The following is a 12,608-nucleotide window of genomic DNA, read 5'->3' on the forward strand; positions in this document are numbered from 1 at the left end:
TCATGGGTATTTATCGCTAATTTTCCCTCCAAATTTTTCACCGGCCAGCACCACGCGCGCGCAATTCCTTTGCCCGCCACCGCATAATGAGCCACGAAGCGCGCCCAAAATTCCTTGCATGCATGGTGCTAATATATTTCCATCCATGAAGTTTCCTGCATGTGCATGCATGTCCATAATTAGCTGCCCACGATTCTCTCTCACGCCCACAAATTTCTCCTCCACGCTTGCAGCCAGGGGCAACCAGGGAATAAACAAAGTTACGCTAATTTCCGTGCAAAGCCTTTAGACGCCTTTTCATGGGAAGGAGGGAGTAGTATATAAGTCTTAAACACACGATACATAAACTAGAAATCATATGGCATGTCGTCCGGATCACTTGATATATCTTCTATGACATCTGAAACCCTAAGCCCTAAACCCTAACGGGTATAGTTCTTGCCTCCTTGGTTGTTTTGTGGACCGGGAAAATACGGTTAAAATGCGGGAAAATACCAGATTTCCCTGAGAAATCCGAAAACGGACGGTAAATATGTCTCACCGTTTACCGTACCGTTTTCGTAATAACATATCTCATTTTCGTCCCGTTTTCCGTATATCCCAAAAAATCTAAAAACGGGCGGAAAATTCTTGTAAACGGTACCGGGAATTCACCGAATTTTACCGACCATTTACATCCTTAGCACCGAGGGCCATAGAACCTACACGCTCTCCACCACCACTGGCAGCTTTGAGCCCCGCGCTAGCCTCTCCCTGGCTACAACACCGGCACCGCCAAGGGCGGCACGCCGTGGACGCACGTCGCTGCCTACAAGATCTGCTGGTCGGCGGAGTACACCGTCGCCGCTATTCTCGCGGGCTTCGAGGCTACCATCCACGACGGTACCGACGTCATCTTTGTATCCTTCATGCAGAACGCACCTCTCACCAACGATGCCAAGTCCCTCTTCCACGCGTTCGTCATGCTCACGCTGCCACCTATGGTGTCTCCGTCGTAAGCTCCGCCAGCAACTCCAATCCCTACGATGACATTGTCGTCAACGCCACACCATGGGTCGCCACCGTCGACAGGAACTTCCCCAGCATCCTCAGCCTCGGCAACAGCATGCGCCTTAGGGGGATGAGCCTCAAGTCCACCATGCTGCACTCCAGCGCACTCTACCCCTGATGGTCGACGCCACGCCTACCATCTCCAACCCGTACGTCACCGCCAGCTGCGGGCTCAACACCCTCAACCTTATGAGGGGATTGTGAGTGGAAGTGTGATCTATAAGGGAGGGATGATCTAAATAAGCTAGATCGTTGGATTAGAGTAAGAGAAAGAAAAGATTTAGACTGATCTCGTCCCTTGGTTTCGAAGATGGGGTGGTTCTTGGTGCATTTTTGGTTGGTTGTTGCTAAGTTTGAAGTGTGGTGCTTTAATTTTGCAAAATTCAACCAACCAAGTCACCCAACACTCATAACCTCCACTAAATCCACCAAACAAATTGTACCCAGACTTAACACACCATCAAAAACCACGGTTCAGATCACTAGATAACCCCATCTACCTTACTCAAATCCAATGGACAATATTATTTGGATCATCCCTCATCACTCCCTCTCTCCCTCCACCATGCCCTCGCTACCCTCTTCCCCTCTTGTGTCCCCTCCCCCTCGCTCGCGCTGATGTCATCGTTGTTGTCAACCCCTCCCCTCGCACCGCCGACGTTGACCTCTCCCCTCTCCTCTTTGGAAGAGGATCGCAGTGTTAACACAAGATATATGTTAGTTTTATTAAAAAATCCTTCCACCTCCCTCCTTAAGGCTTGTTTGTTTGCAAGAGCATTGGAGACTGGAGAGGATTGAGAAAGATTAAATCCTTTTCTATTCATTTTTAATAAAAAGGAATTCAATCGCCTCTAATCCCCTTTAATCCACTCCTAACCGAACAAATCCCTCAGTGGGAGAGATTCTATGTAATATTAACTCCTACCATCGGATGTGAGATGGATGTCACGGATTTAAAATGTGCATGTGAGCATCTGGTTACGATTAATCCGACTCCGGTGAGGGACACTTTCGTGTGGGGAGCTCATAGGAATGGGACTTTCTGAAAGGGAAATGTGCCTTTGGGCCATTTCTATAAATGTTTTGGTGATTAGATGCCCAACACAAATTACTTTGGTACAAATGTACTAAGTGTGGAAGAGATGCAAATCAAAGAATCAAGGTATGACTCTGGCCTTAGTAAATTGTTTTTGGGTACTAACATACTTCTCTAAGTTCTAGGAACCTTGGTTAATCAACTAAGCTTGGATTGGATAAGTTTAGCTGTGCAGCCAAACATGAACAAGCCTGAGGTGCACCGGACAGTGTCCGGTGCCCAGGCTGGCTCGGCAACGAACTAGTCGCTCCCGAGAATTCGCCGAGGGCGCTGTGGCTATAATTCACCAGACTGTCCGGTGAGCCAACGACGCCCGCAGCCAACGGTCGAAAGCACGATCAACGGGCGACACGTGGCTCGAGCCAACGGTCACTTGGACGCACCGGACTATCCGGTGCGCCAAGGGTGCCGAGGGCACAACGGTCGGCTTCGCCAGAAAAGGAAGGAGATCGGGCACTGGACAGGGACTGTTCATGTCCGGTGGTGCACCGGACTGTCCGGTGCGCCACTCGACAGAAGGCAAGAACCGCCTTCCAAATGGATCTCCAACGGCTCCTAGCTGCCTTAGGGCTATAAAAAAGACCCCTAGGCATATGGAGCAAACAACCAAGCATCCTTTGAACATTCTAAGACGCCTAGACTCCGCAACCACGCAATCGGATCATCGTGTTTGAGATTTGAGCATCGTCTGAGTTGTAAACTCCCTGCGTCGTGTTTTGTGCTCACGTCTTGACTTGTGTGCGTGTGTTTGCTGTGATTCTTGCGTGTGTTTCTTTCCCTCCCTTACTCTTGTGCTTTGTGTTGCAAACAACTTTGTAAGGGTGAGAGGCTCTAACGTGTGGAGATTCCTCACAAACGGGAAAACAAGTATAAGGAAGAAAATCGTGGTATTCTAGTGAATCATTGGATCACTTGAAAGGGGTTGAGTGCAACCCTTGTCCATTGGGACGCCACAACGTGGTAGTAGGCAAGTGTTACTTGGTCGAACCACGGGATAAAACAGTGTGTCTCTTGTGTCGCTTTTGTGTGATTGGTTTCTTCTCTCGAGTTCTCGCTTAATCACTTGTGCTATTGTTCCAAAGTTTAATACTCACTCTAAAGGAACAATCAAGTGAAGAGTTCTCGCTTTACCAACTTGGCCTCAATCTTTCTAACATTCATAACCAAGTTGGGATATTTAGTATCTGATTTTACAGGATCATCTATTCACCCCCTCTCTAGATGCTCTCAATTGGTATCAGAGTCGTACTCTTCATCAAAGGGACTAACCGCCCGAAGAGATGGATCCTAAAGGAAAGGGGATGGTGATCAACGACAAGGAGAAGGAATCCCTCTTTGACGAGCCAAGAGATGACAAGCCCACTGACTTAGGCTTGAGTCATAAGAAGAGGGATGGGAAGAAGAAGAGGCACATTAAGAAGATTATCTACTACGACAGCGACACCTCCTCTTCTTCACCAAGAGATGACGACGACGAAGACTCTTTGTCGAAAAAGAAAACGGTTAATCAAAATTACTCCTTTGACTATTCTCGCATCCCATACAATTCAAATGCTCATTTACTCTCTATTCCACTTGGAAAACCCCCACACTTTGATGGAGAGGATTACTCATTTTGGAGTCATAAAATGAGTAGTCACTTATTTTCCCTCCATCCTAGCATTTGGGAAATTGTGGAAAATGGAATGCATTTTGATAATGCTGATAACCCTATGTTTATCAATGAATAAATACATAAAAATGCCCAACTCACTACTGTTTTGCTAGCATCTCGATGCAGGGATGAATACAACAAAGTGAGTGGCTTGGACAATGCCAAGCAAATCAGGGATACCCTCAAGATCTCTCACGAAGGTAATGATGCCACCATGATTACCAAGATGGAACTGGTGGAAGGCGGGCTGGGGAGGTTCGCTATGATAAGAGGAGAGGAGCCAACACAGACGTACAACAGACTCAAGACCCTCGTCAACAAAATTCGAAGCTACAGGAGCACAAGATGGACGGATCATGACATCGTCCGACTCATGCTAAGGTCATTTACTGTCATTGATCCTCATCTTGTGAACCTTATTCGTGAGAACCCCGGGTACACCAAGATGACGCCCGAGGAAATCCTCGAAAAATTTGTAAGCGGGCGTATGATGGTGAAGGAAGCAAGGTATGTGGACGATGCTCTAAACGGACCGCTTCCTCTCAACAAGTCGTAGCTCGTTGCTCTCAAAGCAACCAGCAGCAAGGAGGCGCTACCTAGCAAGGTAGCACAAGTGGAGGCTGCTGGGCTTAATGAGGATGAGATGGCGCTCATCATCAAGCGATTCAAGATCGTCTTGAGGGGGCGCAAGGAGTTTCCCAACAAGAATAAATCAAGGGGAAAACGCTCTTGCTTCAAATGCGGTAAGTCTGGTCATTTTATTGCACAATGTCCCGATAATGATGATAACCAGGCACAAGAGAAGAAAGGGAAGAAGGAGAGAAAGAAGAACTATAGGAAGGCGAAGGGCGAGGCACACATCGGAAAGGAATGGGACTCTGATTGCTCTTCATTCGACTCTGATGATGAAGGATTAGCTGCCTCGACCTTCAACAAGTCTTCTCTCTTCCCCAACGAACGTCACACGTGCCTCATGGCTAAGGATAAGAAGGTACACATACGAGATACACCTAAGTATACTTCTTCTAGTGATGAGGAATCGTCTCATGATGAAGTAGATTATACTGATTTGTTTAAGGGATTAGATATAACTAAGGTAGACAAAATAAATGAATTAATTGATGCTCTTAATGAAAAGGATAGATTGCTAGAAAAGCAAGAAGAAATTTTGTATGATGAACATGATAAATTCATTAGTGTTCAAAAATCTCTTGCTTTTGAAGTCAAGAAAATGAAATAATATCCTCTGAATTGTCTACCTGTCATGAATCTATTTCTAGCCTAAAGAATTTAAATGGTGATTTGAATGCTAAGCTAGAGAAAGTTAATGTAACTAGTTCATGTGTAGAGCATGTTGTTATTTGCAATAGATGTAAATACTTTGATGTTGATGCTTGTAATGTACATGCTTCTACTATTGCTAAGCTAAACAATGATGTTGCAAGTCTTAATGCTCAACTTAAGACTTGCAAAGATAGTTATGAGAAACTAAAGTTTGCTAGGGATGCCTACACCATTGGTAGACACCCCTCTATTAAGGATGGACTTGGTTTTCAAAAGGATGCCAAGAACTTAACAAGCCATAGAACTTCCAATCTCAATAAGGAGAAAGGGAAGGCTCCTATGGCTAGTAGTTCTCAAAAGAATCATGTGTATCTTTATGATAAGAAATATACTAGTCGTGCTCATAATGATAGGTGTTCTAATAAGATTGTTTCTCATGTATATCATGATTCTCATGCTATGTTCGCATCTAGTTCCTCTTTTACTCATGGTAGAAATAGGCATAGGCACAATCATGTTGTTTCTTATTTGCCTAGGAAAGTTTACTGTAAGGCCCAAAAATCGTTTAAGAAAAAATCAACAAATATGATATTATAATGCTTTGGGAATTAGGGAATTTTTTAAAGGAAACCATTTATTCCTCCCATGAATAACTAATAAGAAGAAGAATAAATAAAAACATTGTAAACAATAGAAGTTATATTCACATTAGTATGAATTTGGACTCTTGGAAATTTGAAGATCAAGCATGGATTTGAAAAGAGTTGAGAAAGATAACTATGATAATCATTTAATGCTTTTCAAATTAAATGGTGAGAGGAAGATAAATAAAATAATAATAATAATTTTTATTATTATTATAAATATGAAGTTAGGATTTGGTACACATTAGAACTATGTTTTAAATCCAAAATAGGAATATAACATCTGAAATAGAAAACAAAAATAGAAAATGAAATAGAGAAAAGGGAATTGGAAACAGGAAATAAAAAAGTAAAGAACTCAGCGGTTGGGCCTAATGCCACTGAATCGGCCCACTATCCCTATCTCACTCTCGCTCGGCCCATGACCACGCGCGCAGCCACCCTGGCGTGCGGGCCCCTATGTCAGCCACACGGTTTGACCAGGGCGCGCTCCTGCTATCACTGTCGCATGGGCTAGTAATGTCAGTGCTTCCCCTTTCCTTACGCGCGTGGCCAGATCGGTCATTGGGTCCTCCGATTCTCCTATGGTCGCCTCCGAGAAGCAAGTGCCGCCGCAACCGAATCAGTTGCGGAATCCCCGCTCGGGCCGACGTACGCTCGGGCTAGAAATTCGGCTGCCTCCCTCTCCTCTCCATTCCTCTCGCCATGACTGAGCCCTTCCCCGGGGCAGCAGCTCCCTGCTCGCCGAGCTACTCTTCCATGGTGCCTAGGTTCGGCGACTCCGCTGCCCCCTCCAGCCATCTTCCCCCTCACGGCTCCCTGCAGACCAGACCCCAATACCCTCCTTTGAGCCAGTCCTCCAAGTGCTCCGTGTCTATGGACTCGCCACCGCCACCGGGGGAGTGAGGTAATGCCGCCACCATGGTCCGGCATCTCCGCCTCCACTCGGTGTCGATGGTGGGGTCTGGGAGAATCGCCGGGGCACGTGGTTTGTGATCGGGAATGTGCTTGGCCGCGGTGGCCTTCGGTGTCTAGTGAATCGCCGGAGTACCAGCATCGCCACGGTGCCGCTGTATGCCGCGGGCAAGGCTAATATCCATGCCAAAGACCTGTAAGTCATCCGCCCTCGTGCTCTTTGTGTCCTCTGTGTGATTAAGTAGCAATCGATATTGGCTTGGAAACCAGTAGCTCGGTAAGACCCCGCCGGCAATGGCACCGCCGCTCTAGGCACTTCTGCCGCCACTATTCCGTCGTGGGGGTACAGGAACTCTGGGGGCCACTGATTTCGGGTTGGACGGTTAGGATTAAATCGGCCGCTTACCCTTTCGTCCATTGAACTCGGGTCGTGGATCGTCCATCCGATGGCTAGCATGGGTTATAGTTGCGGGTCGTTTGATCGGGATTGGGCGCTCGTAAATCAATCTGGGCGTTATAAAATCCGTGGCGTTGATTTCTAATCGGACGGTTGAGATCCTTCGGTACCTCTTTAGCCGTGGCTTTTTAGTAAAGAGACCCTCTGTTTTCGTAAAATAAACCCGCGGTCATGCGCCTGGCGCTCTGAGTCTTGGGAACACTTGCGCTGAGGCCCCTGGATTTCTGTTTATTAGTGTGCGCGGACCAGAGACAGATAAATTCATTTTAGAAATGATTTTCAATACAAAATTAATTACAGAAACTTATTTAATCCTTAGAAAATTCATTTGAAGTCCAAATTGACCCATTCCAGTTCCTATTGAGAACACCTAGAGGGGGGTGAATAGGTGATCTTGATAAATCAGACACTAAATAGCCACAAACTTGATTATAGAGGTGTTAGTGAAATCAAGTGGCTATTGAACACGCTCGTGCAAACAAGACAATCACAAAAAGCAACACACGAGACACGCGATTTTTATCCCGTGGTTCGGCCAAGTAACACTTGCCTGCTTCCACGTTATGCCGTCCCAGTGGACGAGGGTTGCACTCAACCCCTTTCAAGTGATCCAATGATCAACTTGAATACCACGGTATTTTCCTTTAGAGTATCTTTCCCAGTTGCGAGAAATCTCCACAGTTTGGAGTCTCTCGCCCTTACAATAAGGATCACAAAGAGGCACAAGAGTAAGGGAGGGAAAGGAACGCACACAAGACTCAAATTCGCAGCAACACCACGCACACAAGTGAAGAAGTAAGCACACAAACACAACGCGAGGAGTTTACAACTCGAAAGTGCTCAAATCTCAAGAACTATGATCCGATTGCGTGAATGCAGAGTCTAGGTGCCTTAGGATGTTTCTTGTAAGCTTGGTGAACTCCTCCATGCGGCTAGGGGTCTCTTTTATAGCCCCAAGGAAGCTAGGAGTCGTTGGGGACCAACTTGGAAGGCAATTCCTGTCTTCTGTCGAATGGTGCACCGAACAGTCCGGTGCCCCACCGGACAACCACTGTTCATGTCCGGTGCGCGATCTCCTTCCATATCGGGCGCATCCGACCGTCGCTCCTCGGGGCTGGTTGGCGCACCGGACACTGTCCGGTGCACACCGGACAGTCCGGTACTCCGGTGTGACCAACCGACCGTTGCTGCGGGCCACACATCGCTCGTGGATTGCGCAGCCGACCGTTGGCCGCGAGCGCCTTTGGCTCACCGAATTGTCCGGTGGATTTTAGCTGTACGCCTCGGCCGTTTTCCCGAGAGCAGCCAGTTCACCGTCGGCCAGCTTGGGGCACCAGGCACTGTCCGGTGCACCACCGAAAAGTCCGGTGTGCTAGGCCCGAGCTGGTGTTGACTGAACTTTGCCAACTTTTCTCCAATGTAAATCTTCTTTTATCGGCACTGTTTCTAGCACTTAGATAACCATGTTAGTACATAATACAATTCACTAAGTCTAGAAACATATCTTTATCTTTGATTTGTACTTCTCACTTATTTAGCACATAAGACCTTCATCAATATGTGTTGGACATTTAATCACCAAAACATTATAGAAATGACCCAAGGGCACATTTCCCTTTCAATCTCCCCCTTTTTGGTGATTTATGCCAACACATCAAAAAGCAATAAGAGAAGTGCAACATTAATGCAAAATGAAGACTAAATTGTTTTTGCTTATGATTTGGCATATTTGGATCACTCTTTGCCACCACTTGGTTTGTTTTTGCAAATCAAATTCTTTTTCCTATCTTTAAGTCAAACACACTTGTTTGGGCAAATAGAGAGATATCCTAAGAGTGAAATTGATCAAGTGCCAAAACTCCCCCTTTTTCCCATAATTAAAATTCCCCCCCATAAGAGACCAAATTTTGCAATAAGAGTATTTTGGACAAATTACAAATTCTAACTCTACTATTTTCAAAATTCTCAAGTGGTTCGCTGATTGTAACGCCCCGAATTAGAGTTGAATTTTTTTTCTTTCTCCAGCACTCACCAAATTCGGGCGTTACCTTTCCTACTTTTCTTTTCTCCCCGTTAAGCCTTGCTCTTTTTCAAAGTTCTAGCGAGAGCTAGCTCGACATCTTGTGTAGGTGAACCCTAGAAATATTTTCTTGGTTGTTGCATCATGCTGAACCACGCATCTATTTCCTTTTGTATGTATTTACTTGGTTTCCATAAAGTATGCACTTAGTCGAAGGTTAGAGATGAAATATATAATAAGAAAATAAGAAGAAAATAAAAAGGGGAAATCCCCCCTCTCCCTCCTTTCAGCCCAGCCGGCCTCGCGGCCCAGCTCGCCCCCTGAAGCGTCCCGATCCTTTGGGACTCAAATGTGATACAATTACTAGTCCCAGGAGGCTAGTAACCACATTCCTTACTTCAAATATTACAGAGTTCGAATAAAAGTTATTACAATACCAGAGTACAAGCTCGAGAGAGAGAGAGAGAGAGCCAGAATTACAAAATGCAGTAGAAGATAAACTAGCCCAAGCCACAGGCAGAACTGGGTGCAGACACAACCCCCTTAATCAAGCATAGCAGAAAAGAAGTCTTCAGCTACTGAAAAACATAAGTAAATCTGGGTGAATACACTAGGTATTCCACAAGCCCATCCCGCCCGTAAAGAGAAAGGGACCTATATAATACATGCTTTATATGATGGAGTTGAAGTCACTCTTCTTTTTCCTGAGAAAGGCAATACTTTGATGGTTTTCCCCAAAGAAGGAAATAGCACATTTTCACACTCAACCACCACTGAGCTTCCCGCTCCCGTGGCATCGTTTTCATTTCCAAAAACACACCCACTCACACATTTCCCTGTTCCCGGAGTTTATAAAACACTAATTGTCATACCACACCAGACTCGTCCATTCCAGTAGACACGGACTATTCGAATAGGTTTGAACTCTGCGCAGAGGGGTACACTTTACCCACTAGTCCGGTTTCTGCGATCTCACCGTCGTGAGACCCGAATGCCGAATCTCTTTCTTTCCTCGCACGTACTTACCTTAACGGTTATACCGGAAGGAGTCAGGCCACTGCCATGTCCAAACCGAACAAAACATTCCCCCTCCTTATCCTCCCGGTGCTCCCCAGCCTTCATAACCCTGGGGTTTGGACCGTACAAGTTTAGATTGAGTGACTGCCCATACAGTCTCGAGTGGTTGTACTTGTCATGAGTACAGGTAGTGAAGGATGATAAACCGGTCCTTATATGAGGGGACAATCCTTCTGCTCACACCTAACCCAGCTGAGCCATCACCTTAGGCCCTCCCCTAAACTAGGGAGTCCCTGATCATCCCACTCAAAAGGTGATGAGGGTGAATACCCTTCATCATATACTTTTTGAAAACATCATTTAGTAAAGACACTACCCTTTTCTCATCCACATTTTGTACTCAAAAGATGTTTGTTAATGCAGGCTATCTCTCTGCTCACAATGCAAAAGATCCATCCCTTAATCCCGGCCTAGGTAGTGGTAGAAAGAATAGGTAATTCATGCATCAAGGGAAGAATGGACTTGCCTTCGTCGAAGTTCTCCTGGCACAAAAGATCTATTTTGGAGGGGTCGGGTTCCTGCCCTTCTTCCGGAGCTACAAATTCCGGAGGATCGGATCCCTCTTCTTCTAGCAAAAATAGGTAATGAACAGTACATCAATCATGGTGACTTGGTGGGGTGTGCCAATTGTTAGACATTATTATTTTGTGCCTTATAATTTATTTAGACTATTTTTGGTGCATAAAATATCAATATATACATATATATAAAAATAGGAAAAGGAAAAGGAAAAGGAAACAGAAAAAGAAAAAGAAAAAGAAAAAGAAAAGGGATTTCCTCAGCTAGCTTGGCTGGGGGGGGGGGGGGGGAATTCGGCCCAGCCGAGCGCGGCCGCGCGCGGTCGTGCGGGCAGGCGGCCCACTTAGCCTGCCAGCGGGGTAACGGTGTGGGGACGGCGCCGTGGGCGTGGGCCCACGTGCCAGAGGGAGGGGGAGGGGATAGCGTTAGGAGGGGGTGACGGGGGGGCGAACCGGTCGGAGCCCGACCGCCGGTGAGGTCCGTGACGGTTTTCCGCCGGGGTCCTGGTTCTGTGACGACGGAGTGGTGGCAAGGCACGGGCAGGGGTAGGGGATTACGGTGGTGGGGCCAATTTGGCCGGAGGGCGCTTGGGACGGCCGGTCCACGGCGAGGTGGCAGGCGCCCGCGGCGGTGGGATCACCGGTGAGGCTGCCGGGCGTAATAGGGAAAGGGGATGGGTGTGTTGTGCTCGCGAGGGCACGGTGAAGCTCAAGAGCTACAACAATTAGACTAGAACTCAACAGAGAGGGGAGGGCGGGACTCACCGGAGCGGAGGAAGAGCACGGTGGCGCTGGCTCAATCGAGCTCGAGGAAGGGGAGAGGGAGTGGCCGAGGCCGGTGTGGAGAAAGAGGGAGCTCGGGCGGTCCTTTTATAGGTGCCCAGGGCGGGGAAGGGGAGCGAGAGGTGGCGAGCACCGGCGAACTTGCCACGGCGGTGATGGTGGCACACAGTGGCGACGACGGGACGGCTCGGGCAGGCGGTGACGGGATGGCTCGGGCTGGCGCAAGGGGACAGGGACGCAAGGCGCCAACCGTGCTGGCGAGCGAGTTACTGGCGAGACGATGGGGTGGTGGCGACCGGCGGCGATCGCGTCGTTAGCCCAGTCACGGGCGCGAGGAAGGTACTAACAAGCGGGACCCGCTTGCCAGAGAGAGAGAGAGAGAGCTGATGCGCGGCTGACGGTGGGGCCGGGCTGGCAGCGGGAGGGGGGGGCGCAACGCCAGCGCAGGCGGGCGCGCGGGGGAAACAGGCCGCGTGGGCCAGACGGGGGGCGAGGCGCGCGAGAGAGAGTTGGGCCGGAAACGGCCCAACCGAGGGGGGGAGGATTTTTCCTTTTCCTTTTCCTTTTTCTATTTCTATTTCTATTTCTTTTATCTCCTTTTATTTTGAACAAATAATTAGCTAAATAATCTTGGGTGCTAAAAAATATTCTATGTGAGGTGCTTCTAACAATTATAGTGTATGCATATGATGAGATGTCCTATGAGGTGGAGTCGAGGGAAAAATCAAGGGGGGTTAGAGATTAGGGTTTCTAACCTTGGGGTTAAATTTTGGGATGTTACAATCCTACCCCACTTAAAGGAATCTCGCCCTCGAGATTCAGACTGGGCTTGAGAAAAGGTAAGGGTATTCCCTCCTCAAGGAGTCCTCACTCTCCTAGGTAGCTTCCTCTTCTCCTTCTCTGCCCCACTGAACTTTACAGAGTCTCACTTCTGAGTTGCGGGCCTTTTGGACTGTCGAGTCAAGAATCTTTACTGGCTTTTCTTGGTACTGAAGATTCTTCTGAATCTGGATTGTCTCTTCTTCGATGTGATTTTCTGGTACTTGCAGGCATTTGCGGAGCTGGGACACGTGAAACACATCCTGGATATCTGACATGGATTCTGGCAAT

The sequence above is a fragment of the Zea mays genome, chromosome 5 (assembly GCF_902167145.1).
Source record: "Zea mays cultivar B73 chromosome 5, Zm-B73-REFERENCE-NAM-5.0, whole genome shotgun sequence".
Lineage (NCBI taxonomy): Eukaryota > Viridiplantae > Streptophyta > Magnoliopsida > Poales > Poaceae > Zea > Zea mays.